This window comes from Sturnus vulgaris, chromosome 1 (assembly GCF_052056855.1).
Source record: "Sturnus vulgaris isolate bStuVul1 chromosome 1, bStuVul1.hap1, whole genome shotgun sequence".
Lineage (NCBI taxonomy): Eukaryota > Metazoa > Chordata > Aves > Passeriformes > Sturnidae > Sturnus > Sturnus vulgaris.
In genome coordinates, this window is record NC_142243.1 from 112,002,614 (window position 1) to 112,024,698 (window position 22,085).

The 22,085-nt window shown below is 37.1% G+C and overlaps 1 long non-coding RNA gene across 1 annotated transcript; it reads left to right on the plus strand.

Annotated features, from left to right (window-relative positions):
- Positions 1-73: 73 nt before the first annotated feature.
- LOC148225411 (uncharacterized) lies at positions 74-5,252 on the plus strand. Its single transcript, XR_015807192.1, has 2 exons — positions 74-2,570; positions 2,967-5,252. It is a non-coding gene; the product is annotated as an uncharacterized LOC148225411 (long non-coding RNA).
- Positions 5,253-22,085: the final 16,833 nt, after the last annotated feature.

Consider the following 22,085-nt stretch of genomic DNA (forward strand, 5'->3'; position numbering starts at 1 on the left):
TCTTTAAAGTTGTAGCCCGTGCGATTGTGCCCATCCCAAGAGTTGCGAAGAGCAGTGAGAGAAGGAAAATACGGCTGGCCATGGATTAAAATTTAGCGAAAGACTGAGGGGAAAGTAAACAAGAAGGGCACAGCTGATGTTCATAGCCTGTTACAAGGACGAGTTTCCCGGTTTTGCACCTGACGGAGCATGTGTTCGGTCTTTTTAGCAATTCTAAAGAGAAATGCGTGGATTTGCTTATGAAACAGTAGGTTTCCCTGAGTAACAGATTCCTGTTTGTATTTTCTGATAGGTAGGCAAAATATTAGCATTTGCTAATGGCTGTATTTGAGCATTTATTCACTTTTACAAGTGTTTTACAGAATGCAAAGCTCACATTATAAACTACTCCATAAACCAGCTGTCCGATGAGAATAATTACCTGTCACCTAAATGAGCCTGGCCCCTCACATCGTTCAACCCATCCATCCCTAAAGGCTTGAAAAACTAAAGGTTCTGCAGCATATCTGGAAAGTTACCAGATCGGAGCTCTGGCTGATGCTTCTTATGGTTCTACTGCTGCCTTTAAATTTACTTGGCAGGATTAGTAACACTGGCAGAAAAATTGCTCTCACCAACATAATTTTTCTGAATCTTCTAGCCTTGAACAAGTTCGAATCAAACAGTAGGCTTCCCTGATTTACTTAAAACCAAAAGTTTCCTCTGGCTCATAGTTCCCTACTTCTGGGTATTGTGATAAAGAGATAAGAGAGCAGGGGTGGGTAATACCTTTTGAGGTATAGTCTCTGCACCACATCTCTTTATGGTGAGAGGCATTTATCTGGGAGAGCAGAGCAGAAGAGAAACTTGCGTGTTGCTTCCAAACATGAATGACTCCTCAGAGAATCCTTAATCTGTAGCATAAACCCAAGAGAACACCTTTTTTATTTTTCCCCCCACAGAAATAATCTAGCATTTAGTAGGCATAGCTGGAAATTCGGAGTTTGTACTGCTGCTAGGATGAGATCGTCAACTTTGTTTGATGTATATGATGCAAAAGCCAGCAAGCTGGCAATTTCTGGCCAAGATTCAAACAAGTGATTTAGAACTCAAAGGGTTGATCTCCTAATTCAGCTTCAGATTGCATTTGTGACTGTGTTTTAACTAGTATGAAAATAGTGGACATAAGTTAATGTTCAAGCTAGGAGATCTCAAGGGCTTCCAGAAAAACCTTGTTAAAATTCCATGATTGAGTTGAAGAGAGGATTAGGGTAATTCCCATGTTAGTCATGGAGTTGAGTCTCTCTTTCAACTTGTCCAAATTAATTTTCATTTCTAAGGTTCATAAAAATTCTGTAAAAAAAGAATGCTTTCAATTTGGAACATACTAGATTGTTCATGGCTTCAAATATTTTGGAAAAGGAGACCCTTTCCCTTGCAGGTCTATTCTTGTATTTCATCTGCCAGGTACTGCCACTACTACTCCTCTCCTCAATTCAAATTATGCAAATTAAGTATTTTACTGACAGTTTAAGCCCTTATCTGACATTTATGCATGTGATTTTAGCAAGGTGAGTTACACTGCACATGTGCATACCTCTGTTGCTAAGTATTTACAAGATGGAAGCATAGATGCATTGAGCAAAAGTACTAAGGGCATATTAAGTTTTGCCCAGTTTTCTTGTATTCTTCATGACATATGAAAAAATACTTCTATTTGTAAAAAAAAAAAAAACAATCCAAATCACACAATTAATGGGTCTGAGGGCATCCAATGCTTATTAATGAGTTTTATCACAATAGTGGAAAAAGCAGTGAATGTTTTTTACTATGACCCAAAGGCTGCACACACCATCAGCTAATCCAGGTAAATTCTCCTAACAGAAAAGAAAGAAGTACTAACAAAAACAAGAATCCAAGTTTTTAAAGCAGTGGTTTTTAACTTGGATATTCTTATCATCCTGAGACTCCAGATTTATTTTGAGTAGTCTGTGACAGGCAGTGGGGAAAAAGCATATTTGTATATTCTGTGTAGCAACTTCACGCATGTGAAATTCCTAAGGGGAGGGAGATCTTTCTGAATAGTAAGATTGTTAGTTGTTGGCACCACATGAAAATGATTTATTGCTTTAGGAACTAAATAATCATGTATGGCCAAGAAGAATGCAGTTTTATGTAGATAGCATCAAGTGGGTAAGAAAAACTGAGTGGCACAAATTCTGAAACAGCTTAAATATTTAAAAACTTAGAATAATTTAAATATTATTGTTAGTGCTGTTGTCTTTCTCTAACTTCAGTAAAATAAGTATGACATTTTTTTACGGTTTTTTTAATATGCTTTTTCACCAATGTGAACTAAAACCCCAATAAGTTCTGTCATTATATTTAGGTACATATTCTCAGAAAGAGGGGGGAAAAGGTGGTCTTAGCAGTAAGATAGTAATATTTATTTGACTGTATCTTGCAATTTCTTACAGAACTTGAACAGTTTATCCTGGTGGGCTTTTCTGGCCCTATCATTACTGAAGATGCATAGCTCTACATGTTTTTCCAAATTTTTCTTACATCAAGGCAATGAAAGACATGGAAAGGTAACTACAGCTGCAGCATTAGTGTGCTGTTATGCTCACATTTGAAAATCAGCTGGGTTAGGATAGAAGAATGTAGCATACAGCACATCTGTTTCTGCTTTAGCAAGCCTCGGCAGCATTAATTACTTTTTATTGAGATATGTATGTGTGTATGTGTGTGTGTATACACACATACACACACACACACACATATATATATATATGATTTGTAGAAAAGGATTTTCTTTTCCCTTTTCTGGTAGCTAAATTGTATCTGTCGCCATAGTTATATTTCTGTTAATTGCTAATGAATTTTGTAAAGGATTTCTCTATGGAGAAGAAGCTGAGCATATGTAATCCAGATGTGATACAATATATTTGCATATTGTGTAATTGGCTTCATGTTTATACCCGTAGTGTGAAGATCTGGGATCAACATATTCAAGCTGATTGCTTGTGCTTCATTCTTCCAGGAATCTCATTCAGCATCACTGCCCACTGCCTTCAAGCTGTTTGGCATGGAGAGTTTCTATTGAAAATCAAGATAGAGACCTTCTGATCAGCATAGCATCTCTATTCAGTGGGATATCTTTAAAAAAAAAATCTTTTCCAGAACAAGGCTTTAATCATATGGTGTGAGAAAGGATGATCGACTTGTAACTGATGATCGACTGAAAGGATGATGACTTCTAACAAGGGCATATGATGATTTCTAATCTCCACAACAGAAAGTTTTAGAGTTTCACAGAGCTGCTTCATATTGATTAGGCCAGTAGGAAGAGGTGGACTTGCTTCTTAAAAAGCTAGCTTCAGTGAATACTTTTTTTATTATTTATGATTTGAACTATTTCCTTTTTCTTGATTGTCTTTTCAATGATATCAAGTAATAATTTTATTGTCTTGGGACATTATGTCTTAGTATTTTATATCACCACATCTTATTTTCATTAACCGTAGTATTTCCTTTATATTAGTTAATAAGTTTTAATTCTCTGTTTCAAGCCAAGTGCTTTTTGAAAACTTCAGAAAAATTCTGTGTTCTTTTAGAAGAATGAGATCAGGGAAAATATGTAATTTTATTTTTGTTGAAAAATTCGTGCTGCTATCTCAGGTATTTTACTCCAAGCACTGAAACAGAAAGCTTAACTTTGTGAGGAGCATGATCCTTACATTGAGGTTGTGCCTTTTCCAATTGCTGTTAAAGTTGGCCAAAATCTGGCATTTTTACAGATCTGAAAATTATGTTGTTATAGTTCAGAAGAGTTTCACAGCCATATCCCCTGACAGATCTAGCTGCATCCAATATACCTTCTATTCCCCTAACAACTGCTGTTTTGCAAAAATTCTGCAAAAAAGCCAACTTCATAGAACAAGTCAGTGTCCCTTATTTTGGGAATGGAGGAGATGCTCTGGAATTTCCCATAGTTCCTGTTGGATTAAACACGGCAGAGATGGTAGGGACTGTCTGTATTCATGAGTTTGTTGCTTCCCTTTCAGACAACGTTCTCAAAAATTGCAAAAGGATTCAGAAAGTTTAGAGCAGTTAGAAAGTTAGGGAATTGTGGATTCAAGCATCTGAAAAATTGTTTTTATTGACAAGTACATGAATAATAGTAGTTCTCTTATTAAAAGCATTTACAATTTTTCTGCAAAAATTCAGTCCAAGTTAAAATTAGACATGCAGTGAAGTAGTCATGGAGAAATATTTTACATGCTTGCAGAGAAATCTGATGGTTTTTAAAATCCTCCTACTTTTTGAATCATTTTTACATTTGTAGGACTCAAAAATGACTTTCGTCTTTAAAATGAAATTTTGCAGATCTTCTATATATTTTGCAGCAATGTAAGCCGAAATCATCCCCAAATGCTATCTGAATTTACATGGCCAGATCATTAACCTGAACTTTAGGAAGTCTCTAAATATTTATTCATAGGTGAAGAGTATTCTCGCTTGGGTAGAGTAGACCCCTGGCAGCCTGCAGACTTGGGTTTTTGTCCTCACAGTGCCGGGTATGTCCTGTGAAAAGTCTGATCTCTGCAGGCACAGCTGTGTCTGCAGCTTCAAACAAAACAAAACCAAACAGACCAAAAAAAGGGCTTTTTCTGTGGCACTGTGGTTTGCTACTGCTAACAGCTGCCCACCTTGTCTCTTCCCCACGGGTCTCCATCCTCAGAGCAGGGGAACGTGTGCTTGTGCCCCTCTTCAATGGTTTGTTGGTTCAGAGGCTTCAACAGCGACGTGAACTGAGGGTGCCCCCAGGGAGCTGCCAGGCAGTGGATTAGAGAATGGCATGGTGACTGAGGCCATGGAGAGGGAGGGATATTTGGATTAAGGTGTTAACTACTGTCATGGCAAGATGAGACAGGGTTCCTTCGTCAAAGCCCTGCGCCTGCCTTCTTCCTGATTATAAACACCCCTCTGCTGCATCTCACCTCCGGATCAATGGGAGCTCCTGAGGGCTTGTCATATTTGAAACTTGGTCCATTTTTTTCCCTAGAGTCTTAAAGAAAGAATTTAGGAGTTGAAATTAAGGGATTTTTTAAAATTATTTTTTTGTAACTGTAGCCCTAATTTATTTTCTGGTTAAACATCACGATCCAATACATGTGCAGATTCTGAAAACAACTAACTAGCTAATAAAAAAAAACCTATTACTTTAGTTCTTTGGCTTTAAAATACAATCTCCTTTTCTCTGCTGCTAATGGGTCATATTCATTGTTTTGTCATATTTTTCTGAAGTCAAAAGGGGCCATTTTAATAATTTATTTTGACATCATCAAAGCACAGGCTTAAAAATATTACCTAGTAGTTTTCCTAACAAGGCCAAGAACTTGTGCAGAGCAAGGGGATGTTTTTGAGACAGACATAGAAGCTTGACTTAGAGTGACAGAATCCAGCACAAGTCCCTCCAGTTATATTTCCCTGGTGAAATGCAGTTCTTCTGTGAGAAATCTTACTTCACAAGTCAGGGACAGACACTTTTTCCACCCAGGCCTTTCTTTGAACCACTGTGGAGAGGGTGCAGTATGAGCTGCTGCTACAGCCTCGTCTGTTCACAGTTCCTGAGCTGCAGGCAACAGCAGGGAGCTCAGCACGGACTAAACACCCAAGTGTTCACTTTGATTTGCAGAAGGGTTTTGTGTCCAGCGCTGAGCTTTGTGCTACTGCAGTGGAGCCTACGTTGCACCACGGCTATTGCATAGCCAAGAATATGCTTAAAATGCCTCACAGGGTTTGTAGTCAGGCATTCTTTATGATTTGCCTTAAAATTGTTGCTTCGGAAATGTTATGTATCCTAGATTAAATGGAGAAAAGTATAGGCTGTCTTTTGACATAATATTACATGAAACATTACTAAAGAAGTTGCTGCCTAAACTAGACATTTATTCTTTTCTACAAAAAATTCTTATTTTCATTTAAAAATTGCTGGTGTTGGAAAGTCTAATGGTTCCTGTACTAAGTTGTTCCAGTGGATGGTTACCCTTCTCTTTAAAAATGTCACAGATTACTGTCATAGAATCATAGAATGGTTTAGGTTGGAAGGGACTTTAAAGATCATCTAGTTTCAACACCCTTGCAGTGGTCAGAGACACCTTTCACAAGGCTAGAGTGCTCAGAGCTCCATCCAGCCTGGCCTTAAACCCTTCCAGGAAGAAAGCTACTTTTATCTAACTTGTGTGATTTCTAGGCATTCACTCTTGTTACTTTTTTCAGCACTGAAAGAGTTAAGTTTTTCATCTTTCTTTTCACTGTATTGGAACAGACTGGTTACCTTTGATAAGATGAAGCTTTTCCTCATTAAGCTAACTAAATCAAAGTCTTTGAGTATTTCATTAGCTACATAACTCCCAATAATTTAATAAATGTTCCAGTTCTTCTCTGACCCTCTAATTTTTAAATGCTGCTTGAAATACTGGTACTAGAACTGCATGCTGTATTTTACCACCAGCTGTAGTAATTTGAAGAACAGAAGTAATACGTGTACCAGACTCCTACTCAGTGCTCCCGTGTTAGCAGATACAGTGATCATATTAACCCTTGCATCACACCCTTGCTTTGGTTACCAGATGACCCCCCCCATCAGAACCAGTTTCCCAGAATAATATCCTTTTCACAGAAACACACCCTTCAGTATTTGCTCTCGGGCCAGGAAGAACCCTCATTTTCCTTTGCAGTGAAGCTTTTGTAAATACATTCTTTGCAGTTCCACTCCTGGCAGTCTTCCACTTCCATCCCACGCTCATCACTTTATATCTCTCCGTATTCTCTCCTGACACTGATTTGGAGTCATCACCAGATTGCCTTTGCAAATAAATATCCTTGGGAAGCCAGGAGTGCTGATAAATAATGTTGAGTTTCCATATCCATTAAAGCAGCCATGTCCCTTTTGATTCTGCTTGAACATATCTTAAGCTTATGAAGAGAAGAATGTGTAATCCCACCTGGAGATGAATCAGTAAATTGTAAACACATGCAAGGCATTCAGAACAAGTGACAAAATCCTTCCAAGTATGGGTCCTTGTGTCAACAGCTAGGAAATGGCAGCAAAAGAGCTGAAGGATGAGAAGAGCAGAAGAGAACTGATGATGGTGAATGTATCACAGTTGTGAGGAGTCTGGATCTTAGCTTTGTCAAAACAAAGAATTATGTAGTGTTTAGTTATCCATCAAAACCACAATTGATACGATCCTTGGCTGTAACTTTGCATTGTATGCACTAAATTACAGGCCTTGGGTTGACTTGGAGAGTTGTTTGTGCGTATTACTTTGCCTCACATCTGTTCCTTCCTAGTGCTGTTACTTCCCTAGAGTCAGGGAACTGAGTAAACACTATAAACTTCAGCCTGGACTGGGGTAACATATAACTTTTGGAAATGGTTAATTCTTTCAGTGGCTTTTTCACACTTTGCATACACATCCTTATTGTGACTCAGCGCCTCTACTCATAGTACTGGCTCTTCTCGAGGAGTGCTTGGAAAACAAAAGTCTGGCAATAATTTTGCTGCTGGAGACAATATTTTAATAGAATCATAGGATTGTTTAAGTCTGACTGAGGATTCACTCAGTCCTGATAAAGATATTAATCAGGACTGGCCCCAGCTCTGACTGTGGCTGCCAGCTGGATGTCGCTCCATTCACCACCACTCCCTGGGCCTGGCCATCCGGACAATTTTGGGATTTTTGTACAGTGAACACTGCACCTATCCAAGCCATGAGCAGCCAGTTTCTCCAGGAGAACACTGTGGTACTCAGTGTCAGAGCCTTTTCTAAAGTCTTGGTGGACAGCATCTGGAGCCTTCCACTCATCCACTGAGTGTGTCAGGCTGTCATAGCAGGAGATCAGGCCAGTCAAGCAGGACCTGCCTTTCATGAGCTCAGGCTGGCTGGGCCAGATCTCCTGGTTGTGCTGTGTGTGCTCCATGGTGGCACTCAAGGTTTATCTGCTCCAAAGCATAAACAGCCAAAATCACATTACAGAGAAAATTATAGGACATTGAAAACTATTTGGCCTTAAAATTCTATTGCAAAATGCTATTAGTCTTGCAGTGTCTTTGATAATTATTTGCAGGTATAATAAGAAAGAAGTGAAAACTAAGGGCATAAGCTCTAAGGAAGAAAAATTCTCCTGTGCTTGTTCAGATATTTGGCATTTCCCTTTACTCTTCCAGTAGCTAGAGTGCATCTATGGTTGAGAGTAAGATGAAGAAAAGATCATGATAAAGGACACCCTTGTTCTTCTTTCTAGTTTATCCATTGTCTGTTTTGGGTAAGATCCTTCTACATCTCAGGAAAGTCTTGTCTCTGGGTAAAATCCTCAAAAGTAAAAACAGCTTTAAGAGCTTTTTTTTTTTTAAGTAAAAACAGCTTTTAAACAGCTTTGAGGGCTGTTTTTTAGAGTGGATTTTTTTTTTGTCTAGCCCCCTAGACAAAATGTGTTTTTTGTCTAACACATTCCTGGTTGAACAACCAGCTGCTGTCAGAAGCTTTAGGAAGAAGAAAATAATTTCAAACGTAGCTCTGCCTCTCAAGGGATGTCAAACAAAAGGCTAACATAGAAGAGTAGCTGGGAATGGCTCCCCAAAAACTGTGGGGGAGATTGGAAAGGGGAAAAGGATTGCATTATGGAGAGGGGTCTCCAAGATCCTGGGATGTTTCTGGCATGCTGCTTCTTGCATAAAGGGGGTACCTTTTCTCCATTGAGGAGCAGACATCTCTACAGAAAAAAAAAAGAAGAAAAGATCTGTTTGGGGAATTATTATATTTGCTCTAAGAGATCCATAAAGAGGCAACTGAGAAGTAAATAGCTTCTTATGCTAGGACCAAGGGATCAAACTGGATAAAAAGAGTCAGGAAGGAGTCAAAATAAATAAAATTAGTGGAAAAATGATGGCAATGGAAATCTTTGGCAAAAGGCTGGACAGCATGGCCCCAAGCTTTATTGCTGTCACTGTAGGGAGCATCTTTTCAAGCATTGGCTATAGGACCTTCCCACAGCAATCACTTAATCCTTCTTTCCCTCATTTTGAATAATGCTGTTCTTTCCACACATTCTTGGGAAAAATTCAGCATTTAACCATAAGTGGGCCAAAAGCATTTTCCAGTTTTAAACTAAGCAAAATTAAGCCAAACTATTATTTTTTTGCTGTCTGTGGAACACAGAGAAAGCACCATATGCTGAGGAACTGAAAATAAATCAGATATTCCCTAGTGAGGAGTGAATTCTCAGCAACATTAATATCTAGACTATCCAGAGAACAGATTTTCCTTTGAACATTGTTGAAGATGAATCCCAGTTCCTGGCAATGTTGATGTTTCCACATTAATATCAGGAGACCTTCCTTATTAACTGATGAGGCCCTGTGGCAACATGAAAAAAATATTTCGTCCTATAGATGAAGATTTTGAAAGATGGAGGCTTGAAACCTTGTGAAGGTTAGTCATATACATCCCTCCACGAGTCCTAATGGAATCAGGAATGCAACTATAAAATGCAATTCATAGGGAGCCTCTTGCTCCTCTTTCATGAGCCAGATGACCATGACATCTGAAGGTACACAATACTGCACAGTGGTATCCATCTGCTATAAAATTCCTATTGCAAAGGCACAGCCTATTTGTATAAATAAAATTTATATTCACAGCATTATTCAAGATTTTGTCAAGTGTCCTGAAAGCAATTCAAAACCAGAAATGGCGAAAGTAATCGATATAAAAAAAAACAAGGAGAGTGTAACTCTGAATCAAAGTTTGAAATTCTTTTCTTCAGGGACTATCCTGCACTGAGAAAAAAACCACAACACCCCAAACATGTAGGATAGAAGTATGTGGTGGAACACTGTACCATGGTGCATTTTCTCAGACTACAGAGTGGCACATTTGAAAAAAATAGTTAACATTAAAATAGTCTCATTACAGTGAGACTACTCTGAGCTGGTTCCTAAAGTGGCACTGACCCACTTGGGTTTGGTATTGCTAAATTGCTGTGCTGAAACTGATTTATGGTTTTTAAATGACCATTTTGTGTATGGTCCGTTACAGGTGTGGCCTCAGAAAGGTGTATATGAAGCATTTTTTCAGATGATTTTTACTCACTATAGTTTGCTAAAACCTGTACCAAAAAGTATTATTATAGTACTGAGAAAGTTTATTTTATTGACTGCTGTGGCTCTCCCCTGGCTCATTCTTTTCTAAAAACTGGGCACAGCCCCATAAACCACAGAAGTACAGAATCAAGATTAAATTAACCTCAATGCCACTTAGTGAGATCATTTAAGCAGTTGGAGTCAGCGTGGTTTTGCACCAATTGAGTACTGTTACAAGGCAAAATCCCATTGACTAGAATTATGTCAGTGTTTAGTGCAAAATAATGTACATTATCCTAGCTATATGAAGTCATGATGGAGTATGGTGCCAATACATTTTAAGAACGCTTTGCACAATCCTAGCAAAAAATTTAAATATTGCCAGTGTCAACTGAAGGACAGCATTCATTTTCTTGATGTCATGCTGGGTCTGAAGAAAACACCCAATGCAAAATATTGAATATGATATCAATGAAGGATTTTGTTTGTTTCAAACCAAAAGGAAATGAAATACTGTTACTCCACCCAGGTAATGATTCATCTAAATCCAAAATAAAATAAAAAAAGACCAAAACCAAACACTCTCCCCCCCCTCAAAAAAAAAAGTTCACATTAAAAAAAAAAAAGGAAACCAAACTCTGTTTGTGTTGGATGGAGAAATCAGAAATAGAATTCTGGCCAGCGAATACAGTCATCTATCTACACAACCATAATAGTTTTATAGATCTCTAACCATGTAACTATCAGTTCTGTTACTCTTTATTGGTGGAGAAGTGCATGGAAAAGAGATTAAGATATCTTTTTAGTCCTTACAGAGCAAATAAATCTTAAAATAAATTCTCAAAAAGCGAAAAAAAAAATTGTGTTATACTAAAGGCATTAAACAATATCTTTTTAAGTGTCTTGCCAACAGTTCAAACATGAAACTAACAAAACTACTCCTTTAAACACTATAAAAATTAATAACCTTGAAGCTGGGAAGGTCACAGAGGCTTGGATAATGGAATCTGCACCTCCATTACATTGTTACCTTTATGACCAAATTTTTTCAGTTGGCAATACTCTATTATAAAAGCTTGAAGTTTCCTTACATGTTAAATCAGGCACTGTATAGAGAATAAAACCCAGAAATTTTAAATACCCTGGAAATTAGGCACTGAGATAGCAGTTTCTTTGACTCACAGAAGAAGCCTACTGTTAGGACGAACTGGCTAATAAAATCCACAAGTCACCAGAAAAAAACGGAGAGGTGAATATTTTGAGCATATACTAAATGGTCACATTTGAGCCCTGCTTCTCCTTGGTGAAGCTCAAGTAACATTTACTGCTAGGAGTGGATCCATGGACTTCTGTTAAATTTCTTTCTTAAATTTGTCATGACCTGAGAATCTGCCATTTCTCTGGCCCCACTGCAGGGAATGGCCCTCTACTGTGCTACACTTTACTTACCCTTTAGATGCTTCTTCACAAACCTTAATCCTCTGTGGCTAGGATTTATCCAAATTCCGTAAATCCAGCCTAATTTTCCTTCAACTGCATTGAAAGTATCGCTCACATTCTGAGCAAATGTTGCATGAGGAACTCTCTGCTACATTATTGAACAAATGCAGCCAAGGTGATTAGCTGGCTGGTGTTGAAGTTCTTGTGTTAAAGATTCCTGTAGTTATTTTTTTCTTAATCAGTCTAGAAGACGTGTTGCTATAGGATATCAATTTGTTTATAGCATAAAATAAAGTCTAATGTTTACTATTCAGTGACCTAGCCACGCACATGTGTGTGTATGAATTACATACTGTTTTCACAAAAAAAAAAAAAAAATTGAAAAAGCACATCATGAGGCAATTTTCATAAAAGACTAACAATGCTGACAGTAGGTGTCCTTTTAACTGAAGACTTTTTTTCTTCAAGTCTCTTCAGTAAGAGGGTAAGTTCTTTAAAATAACAAAGTTAATTGTAGCTAGCACTGAAATGATAAAAAAAAGATTTGACTCTCTACGGGGGGCTATTTTTTCAACTGATGAAAGGAGAGAGATTTCTGACAGAATAATAGGATTAATTTTAAAAACATGCTCAGCTTTGGACAGTATGTCCAAAAGCAGTGACATGATTAGTGTCGTCTTTAAAGAATGTACAAAAGTTTAATTCCAGGGAAAACATTGGAAATGCTAAGACAGTAGGCATTTGATTTGCTTTGATGACTTAATAGACAGTTTAGCTACCTTTCAAATTGATGGCTGACAATTGAAAAGGATGCATTTTAAATAAGTTGTCTGGATTTCACAATCTCAGCTTCTACTGTCTTTACTGGAAATCATACAGTTAATATCTTTGGCAACAAGTCTAAGTTTTCTTGAGTCAGTTGTTTTGGGCACCACCAACTTCCCCTGTCAAACAACATGGGCAAGGAACACACAGCTTTACCATACTGATCTATAAGGAAAAGTCTATTGCATTTTACACAATTTTTTTGAAAGTGAGATCCTGATCACCTTGAAATTAGTTTATTTTCAAACTATCTAAAACGGTATTTTGTTCCATGAATACACAGCTGTCTGAAAAGAAACTTTTACATGTTCACACACTGGATAAAGATAATATAAGAAGCTATTTTGAATTCCCTGACCTTCACAGATTGAAGTTTCAACTTCAATCAGTGCTAACACAGTTTTTCTTCTTCCCTCCCCTTTTCACAATACAATAAAATTTTATTTGAATATTGTAGTGCGGGTTATAAAATCCCAGAGAATTGAAGTGGCAAGTCTCCAGGATCTGACTGTGCTAAGGGAAGAGATAAATTACCTTTCTTGAAGAAGAGAGTGATTGCTTCATGTTTAAAATCTTTCTGCTATTAGGAATGAAAAACAAACACTTGGATATTGGTCTGTGACCTCCCTACAATGTCCATGAAGGAAATCACATAAATGTCAGCTAAAGTAGGCCTTCACATAGGATGGGGTGTGAAACAATTTCCAGAGAGACTGGGGGCTTTGCCAGCTCAAAGAATAACATTTTTGAAAGACGTTTTGGGGGCAGGTGTATTATTATGCATTACAGTAACTGAACTCTTCCAACTTTTGTTGTTTTAAGCAAAAGAAATATTAGGAAGATTTTAGATTAATATTAATATAACTTCTACCTCTGAGATAGAGAACATTTTTAACATTTTAAAAGTCAATAAAGTACACTTAGAGGAGCATTCTTGTTATACTAGAAATGCACTATTTAAGCAAACATATTGTTGTTCTATAGGATTTGCCTGTCTCTTTCTATTTAATAACAAAGCTCTAACATTATTAAGAAGAAACCTAAGTAATATAAGTACCTCTGCTTAGAACATCAGCTGTAATACTAACAGTCCTTGTCATTGTTAAATTTTAAATCTTCATTGCCAAATGCACACGAGACAAAATAAATAATTTTGTGTAACTGCAGAAACCTTCCTCCCCCAGATTCCTTTCTTTTCCCCTCTAAGACTTTTTCATGCTATTTTATGGTAGCATAACACGTTAACGTCTTTATGCTGCAATTTGCTGATATGAAGTTTCATTGTGCATGTTAATATAGGAATGCTACAAGAAAGTTGCTTGATCTTCTTCCAAGTTTTAAATACCAATTTTAAGCAGCAATAGTCTCATTCACTAATTGCTGTTTATTTCTTACATGCTGCTGTATTTTTCCTTTTCTTATTTTCGCTCTCTACCACAGCAGTCTTTTTAATTGCAGCACAATTTTTCATTCTGCTCAGGTCAGTTTTATTTCCCTTCTTCCCCCAGCTTTAACAATATTTGCACAGAAAAATACAGAGTGCTGTGTTATTTTTGGCTTTTGATAAAGTAGGCAATATATTCTAGCGTTTCATTAAAACCAAGGTTAAGTAGTGTTATAAGCAAGGTGTGGAGCAAAACTGAAAAAGCTGCTTAGCTAAAATGTTGGGGTTCTTTCAAGAGGTCTTACTCACATTCAACCAATAATTAGCAGTGATGCAATCTGCGATCTCATTCTGAGAGGAAAAAAAAATCAGTTTCCTCACAAATTTGTCTCAAACCTGGACACCTTTTCATCAACAGGTTCAAAAAAGAAACAAGGGAAAAACCTATTTTTTTCCCTGCATTTTCAAAGATGGTATCTTCTTGTTGTAGATGCTTTAAACCTGAAAGAGCCATAATGTTCTAGCCTCCAGCCTTTCCTCCTACTTTGCCTCTTAGGTCAAGAAATAGAAATGAAAACACTAATGGAGGTTTTGCTTTTAGTACCTAGACTTGGGTACCCTGGAGGCTTTTTTTGAACTGCTTAATTCTTCAAGGGAAAAGTGTGAGCTTTCTTGTACTGTTCTAGTGTTATCAAACTGAACTTAGTCTGAGCGTACTTCAGGGAAAGAAGTCATCATCTCACTTTATGCTGTCTGTGTATCTATGTGTTCCTAGCAAAATTAGTAATTCAGTCTGATCCAAGTCTAAAAAATGGTTGCAAATTAATAGAAAAAGCTCATATTCATTAAATGTTCTGTATTCACTCTCATAAATTATTTTCTTCTCTGCATAGTTTTTTCTCTATCTTTCTCTATTTCTTACACTATATTCATAATGCAGTGAAATGTCAAGGTACTTAAACCAAAATAACTCGGCATTAGATAAAACAATGAATAAAATTAAGGCCTGATTTCCCTTCCTCCCATTCTTCTTTACATTTAAAAGTTATAAAAGACTATACAAAATTTCCTCAGAAGGTGGAACATAAGTGCAGCTTAATAATGAACTTTGCAAAACGCCTTTTGACATGCCTTTATTACTGACACTACTTACCAGGCTCCTGCTGAGTTTAGGGCCTTTGCATTCTGAGCACTGTGAAAACAAAGAAGCAGCTTTACACTGCACAGGGGGAGTGAAAGTAGGAAGTTATTCTTCATCTTCAAGAAGGATGGCGAACAGGGACTGTGTTAATTCTATTTTCAAGAGTATCTCTGGCCTGATAAGATTTGACCTGTTAAGGCTGATATTACGGGAGATGTTATGCTTGAATGAACCTATTAAAACAACCAAGAAAGGGAGGCTCTGTAAATCGAGTAGATGCTGTTCTGTGTATTCTCAAATTTCATAAACCCCAAATTTAGAAAAGCTTGAGTAATAATAAGATTTAATACAGGACTTTCCATCAGTCTACTATTACCTAGTACTTGAAATAAATGTTGACTTAGGTGTAGCCGTGGAAAGGGGTTTTAACCCTTTAAGTGCAGTGGAAATAAGATGCACAGCTACATGGTCATCTTTCATGATAGAAAGAAAGAGACAAGTTTATTCAGAAACACACTTGGTTTTATAGCATGACTCGCAATTCCAGGAGTAGAGGAAAGGTGATTGGTTCAGAGAGAAGACACCCCATTCCCAGGGCCTGGTCATGCACCACAACAGGTGTTCTATCTTTGTTATTAATTCCTTTTTATTTTGACCAAATTATCACCCTGGGAGAAATTCTCCCTAGCCTTGAGCTAGACCAGCTTATTGGCTGGGAACAGAGCTGAGATGCTCCAGCCTGGAATATTTTTCAGGCTGTAATATTCTTACTCTCTCAATATGTGTCCCTACACTTAGGTTATTGGAGTTCTGATAAGTACTTACATTACAGTTATTTTTGGAACACTCTGATGAGGTTTAAATAAAAACAGACCACTTAGAACTGCCATATAAACTTTTATTTAAACAAAATAACTTTTATATAAATCCATAGAAAAAGGTTTTGGTAGCTAAGTGATTAAATACAGAAGAACACCCATAAAGAATCTAGAAAACCTCTGCTACATTTTTGTACTACTTTGTTGTAAAATTTATGTTAAATAGGCCACTTTAATCTCAACTCTTTAAGTTACATGTGAGCCTGTTAGATCTTCAGTTCCTCTTCCATCTTCTCTCCACATACCTGCTATTTAATCCAATTGTAAAAGATTTTCAAATTCCTGTTTATCTTTGTTCACAAGGCTGGAATAGAGGACAGGTTTCCATAGAGGAGTAAGAACTTTTAAAATGACAAAACAATTAAGTTAATTTTCCCAGTTTAACTGAAATGTGTATTTTTTTAATTGAGAAGCTAACAGTAAATACTAGCACCTTCAAAACACCAAAGTCTCCCTTTGGATCATTCTTCCCATCTCAGCACCAGCCTTGTCAGGGATTTTGTTGGCATGCATGCAGCAAATGTAAATGTTTAAGCTGGAGCTATGGTGTGGAAAGCATGGTCTGAAGGAGCGAGATGTAGAGCCTAGAAACTTCTGTCAATTTGTGTTCTGTTGTAAAGTTGTAAATGTAATTAAGTCATAGGATTTGCCTTAAAAAATAAGCCAATGTACAAGCACATATTCTTACATCTTTCCTAGTTTTCTGTTATGCAGTACAACTTTACAAAAAAATATTAGTTATAACCAACAATCAACTTGATCAAAAATAGACACTCTTTCTAAACTTGAGGCAGGATGAACAGCAAAATTATTCTCCTTTCTACTTCCAATATACTCTCACATGGTCCATAATGTGATCAGAAGAAGTCGTCTCTCTTCAAATTTCACAAGTTATGTTTTTCAATACAGAAATTAATTTCTAAACCGAGCAGCAATAAGCTTTCCTTTAAAAAATATCAAATCCAGATATTTTTATCGAATTGTTAATTTTTTAATATCTAAACTTAATGATAGTTGATTCCTGGAAGATTTATTTGCTTAGAGATTTTTTTATCATCAATGCTTCAGTGGCCCTTTTGCTGTTCTGGCTGCTGCCAATAGACTTCTCTGTACTGGCTGTCCAGTCACACTCTGCTCTGTTCAACCATTGCCAAAACCGTCTTAATATTTTCCACTAATAAAACTGCACTACAGACAAATTGTCACTTTTATAGTGTTACTAGAAATAATAACCCTTTAAGATTTAATATATTAAAAAGGCAAATAAAACAGCATCCCTCAAGATGGCTGAGGCTGTGAAACTCAGCTCTAAAGACTATTTTTTCTGTGCATTGCTTTTGCTTTTAGAGTATACCATCACTTCATCTTGTACTGAAGAAAAAATGAGTTGCTCAACAACAAAGTAAAATTTAGGAGAATTTCTAACTCCTGAAAAAGATTAAAGTACACTCAATCTCAAGAACATTTTTTAGAAAGCCAGCTTTACTTACATTTTTGCATCCTTCCACCCACAGAAGCAACTGTAAAAACTGAATCTTGTTTTTGTCTGGGAAAAGAAAAACACAAACCCAAAACTGTTAGTGTTTGGAGATCAAGTAGGTGTGCATAATAACCTTTTCTATCGATCTTCTTTTTTTTTTTTTCTAATGATGCAGTTATATGTTCACATGCCCTGAATAGTTCTAATATTACATGAAGGAAGGGGACTTGAGGAGGTAATCTGTTCTTGGTGGGAAACATAAGAGGTACAATCTGTGGGGAAGATTGCTGAGGGGATGGAAGGGCTCAGTTTCTTGCATTGGACACTCCCAGTTGTATGTGTCATCCAAAGAGGGGAGCATGGTGCCTCTACCAGCTAATCTGCTTCTGTGGACTACTCAGTGATGCTGCATGCTGCATACAGCCCTGAATCAGCACTGAGACTGCTCTCATATCACACCAATATCTCTCTACCATGAAGGTCTTTGCATCTGATGAGCTTAACCTGAGTTATTTGTGTTATTCAAAACCATGTTGGCAAGTAGCTCTCAGAAAGGTGTTTATGCATTTCCTGCGAAATCTGATATTTATGGACTAAATACAAACTAGCCCAGGTTTCTTTTGAGTGTCTGGCACAGGAAATCCAAGCATTTTGGTATGGTTGCGTGACAAACTGTGCTTTAGATCCTGCTAGGATATCCATTAAGTGACAGGCTTGTTTCCTCTCACCCATCACAGAAGTTGAAGCCTTGGAGTCCCATAGCTCTATTCTCATTGGTGTTGATTTATGGACCCAGTTATATCCTGCAAAAGCAAAATCTTCCCTGTCAAGGAGTCTATGATCAGCACACTTAGTAAAAATTACTCAACTTCAGGTATTCATTCATTCATTCATTCGTTCATTCATTCATTCATTCACAGAAAAGCAGGAAAAAGATAAAAGGTTAGGCATATACCCACATTTCCTCTTAACTACCTTTTATTCTTTTCTTTCAATGCTTGGTAAACCAACTTGCACCCAGTTCTGGTCTGGGAAAAATAAACTAAGCTTCTGCAACGTGCTTTATTTAGCTAGGTGTAACTGCAGAGATATAGTGGCAGACTTAGGTCAAGAGGATTAAACTGAGCAATGCTTACAGCTGCTCATCATACTGTTTCATCCAGGTAGTGGATGTACCTTTGGCTGCCTCTTAATCTTAGAAGTAGGAAGTAGGTTAAGCATCCCAACTAGCAACAACACAGGAGGTCGTCACTCCTAGAGAACCCAAGGCTGAGTTTTAAATCAGGAAAAGTTGTATTTGGAGTTCCAATATACAGAATTAGTCTTTTTTCTTTTAAACATAATGAAATCTAAATATATTATGCAAAGGAAGAAAAAAAAGGGGGGAGGGGAGACACGACTGAGATCTTGCTGTACTTAATTAGTATGCAGGAAAACTGCAGTATTTTTAATGAAATTATGGTATTAGATGGTGGAGTGAGTTCAGTTCGAGGTGTAAAAGCAGATGAATGTAATCCAGAATTTGAAACACCTCAAGTTCCAGGCAAGACTGCATCATGAGATATTTTCCATAAGGAAAAGAGACAGGGGAAGGGGGAAGGACATGATTACAAACTTCAAATATGTAAAGAGTTTCTTGTTATTCTCTATGTCCATGGAAACTAACGTAGCAGAGGAAAAGAGGATGTGCAAGGAATAGGTGAGGAATAGTGATCTAAGGGCTCCCAGGTCTCCACGTCTCCTAGTAAGGACTGGAAGAGGAGAGGATGATCAAGCTAAAGGCCACCCAGGTAAGGTAGATGTATGGGTCTCTGTGGGGTTACCTGTGAGGTTATTAGGAGGATTGGTCACTCTGAGGCTGCTGTTTGTCATCTCTGAAATCACGTCCCACCAATGTTCCCACTTGCACATGCAGTGAGATCTTCTCTATCTCACAATTTGACAATCAAAGCTGGGCCACAATTCTTGCTATCATTAAGTTGTCTAACAGCTAACATGTTAAAACTCTAAGAATTTCACCACTTAAATTCCTTTAATTACTTTAAGATGACATGATGCTATTTATGAATATTAACGTGATACTACTTATGAATGTTAATATGCTGCTACTTATGAATAAGTGCGTTACTGTGAGGTTTGCCATAAATTTCCGACCAGATCAGGGGCTTTTTTAAAATTCTGGAACTTATTTCTTGATGTCTTTTTGTTCGTAGCTAAGGGTCAACTGTACCAGATATTCCTTCTATTCTCCCATCTTTCTTTCTGAGTTTCCAAAATATGAGTCAGCCTGGTCCAGAGCTGTACCTAGAGCAGAAAGCTGAAAAGCAGAGTGTATTAACACTCTGCTAATTTGCCTGTCTGGCTGCCAAGCCAAAGCACATGCACAACTTCCTAGCTTGGAGTACAGCCAGGATAAATCTATGACTACACTTATCCGAGCAGATACACATTTCAACATCTAATTCCTTTTTATGAACATCATTCTAAAAGCCCTTTCCTCTTTCAGGGTAGGAAGCCTCTGTCTTTATACATGTCTTAGCATCGGTGCTGCTGGAGGCAGTGGGAAGAAGCAGCCATTTTGAAAGAGAATAATTCTTTTTGCTCACTAGGGAAAAGCATCAGCTTCTAATGAGAGAAAGTTTCAGCTCTGTGTTTTTGTTGATCAAACAATAGCAGAGGTAAGAAGCACAAGATAAGGAAGAGTTGCAGTGTAGGTGTGCATTTAAACAGTGAGCTGAGAAGAACTATGGGAGAGTGTTTATGGCAGAAGAGAGCACATGTTGGGGATGTGTGGGAAGGGTAAGGAGTGATGAGGAAGTCTAGCATGGACACTCCAGCCATATGGGCTCCTGTTTCACCAGAAAGAGGAAAAAAAAGGCACTTTCATGTGTTCTGGGGAGTAATTTATTTTAATAAGTATTCCACCAAAGGTGAAGATCCAGACAAAAGCCTCAGTTAAAAGCCTCAGCCTGGAGTTATTGCATGATTTCACTGGACGTCGTAGACCAGAAATTAGTTTATTTAGTACCTCTGTTGTCCATAGCTGATGTTTAGGTTTCAGAACTAATGTTTAGCATTTTTTATTTATATACATGTTGTACTTCTAAGATCTATTTTGACTATATTGTGTATGATGGTTTTGGGTAGAAAAACATAGAGGTCTTTGTTGAGCATGATTTTTGAGCAGAACCACTTCCTGTGGAAGAGTCTGTTTTGGCAAGAAATTAACAGTTTAAAAAATTGCAAAACAAAGCTCTATCTATAAAACAATAGAATCAATAATTTCATGAGTCAATAATTTTTCAATTGAATGTTTAAGTTACTTAAACCTTTTAAATAAGTTAATTGTTGAATTTGATTACACTGTTGAATGAACTGTTTAAATTGAGCTGGATTGTACTGAATATTCTTGTGATCTTAATTTTTTTCTTGATTTGGTGTGGGAAGAGATTATAAAATCTTGACCTTTTTCATGATGATTAAACTATTTCCTATACAGTTTTAATTTTTAACAGTGTAAGAATATGTCTTAGTATAGATTTCAGATATATGCCATCAACATTAACTCAATTTTATTGTAGATTTTTATAGCAATTTATTAACTGACACAAATACATTAAGACCATATTGTAAGCCAACCACTGATATAGACAAATTGAGGCTTAAATTCTATCTCGGCTCCTGTTCTTCCCTTCACCTTCCAGCACTACATTAAATGAAATGATTAACATTGATCACATGCAGTTGTAGCAGAAAGTGGCAAGATTTGTAAAGGCCATTATTTCATGTGGAAGCTTAATTCATAGTCCTGTAGACACCCCTAAAGAGTTGTGCCTCCTGCATAGGCAAGCTTTACCTCTGTCATAAAACTGTCCTTGAGTCTGAAGAATAATACTACCACCCATTAGTCATCATTTGAGAGCTTTAGGTGATTTTTCAGTTACCTTGGCACCACCCCAAATCTTGTCCGGAAAATAAAGACTGTGACCCCACACAAGGAGTGCAAAACAGATTGGATTACACATGGTAGGCTATATTATTGAGGACATGTGCTTAAGCTTCTGCTTCTTCTTCTTCTTTTTCTTCTTCTTCTTCTTCTTCTTCTTATTATTATTATTATTTCCAAATAATTGATCATTTCCTGACCAGATAACTTTCTGCAATAATGTTGTGATGGGATAAGACAATGGATGATGATGTCATTTTCCTCTAAATAGTGATGAAGGGATGAACCACCACCAGATTTACATCACTAAATAGTACTGATAGAAAAGACATTTCACAAATAAAGTTGTGGAGAAATCTGGTACAAGCAAGGTATCCTCCAAAACGGAGTCAGGTTGACCAACTGCTCACACATACTTCATCCAAAGTGAACACAAACACGGTGAAGCACACTCCACAAAATACATTCTGTTTACCTGATTACATGACCTTTACCTTGCTTTAATTTAACTATAACATTTGGCTATACTTCATTCACAAAATGAGATAATCTGATTGCCACTCTAGCCATTAATGCTGAAGACAAAGTAGAGTTAATTTTTTCTTGAAATATCATCTTTTTTCCTGCATTTTTTTCTTTCTCTGTAATCCTGGTATTTTAAATGCAGCATTCTTTATAGTAGTTTTTTTCTTTGTTGTATTTTGTTTTTCAAATAATATTCCTTTGCCATGGGAAAAATACCTGCTAACTAGCCAAATCTATTTGATGATGTAGCACCTTATACAACATGCTTATTTATACTCTATGGAGAGATAACAAGGACTAGGTAACTGCATTATCTCTTGTAAATAGAAAAAAT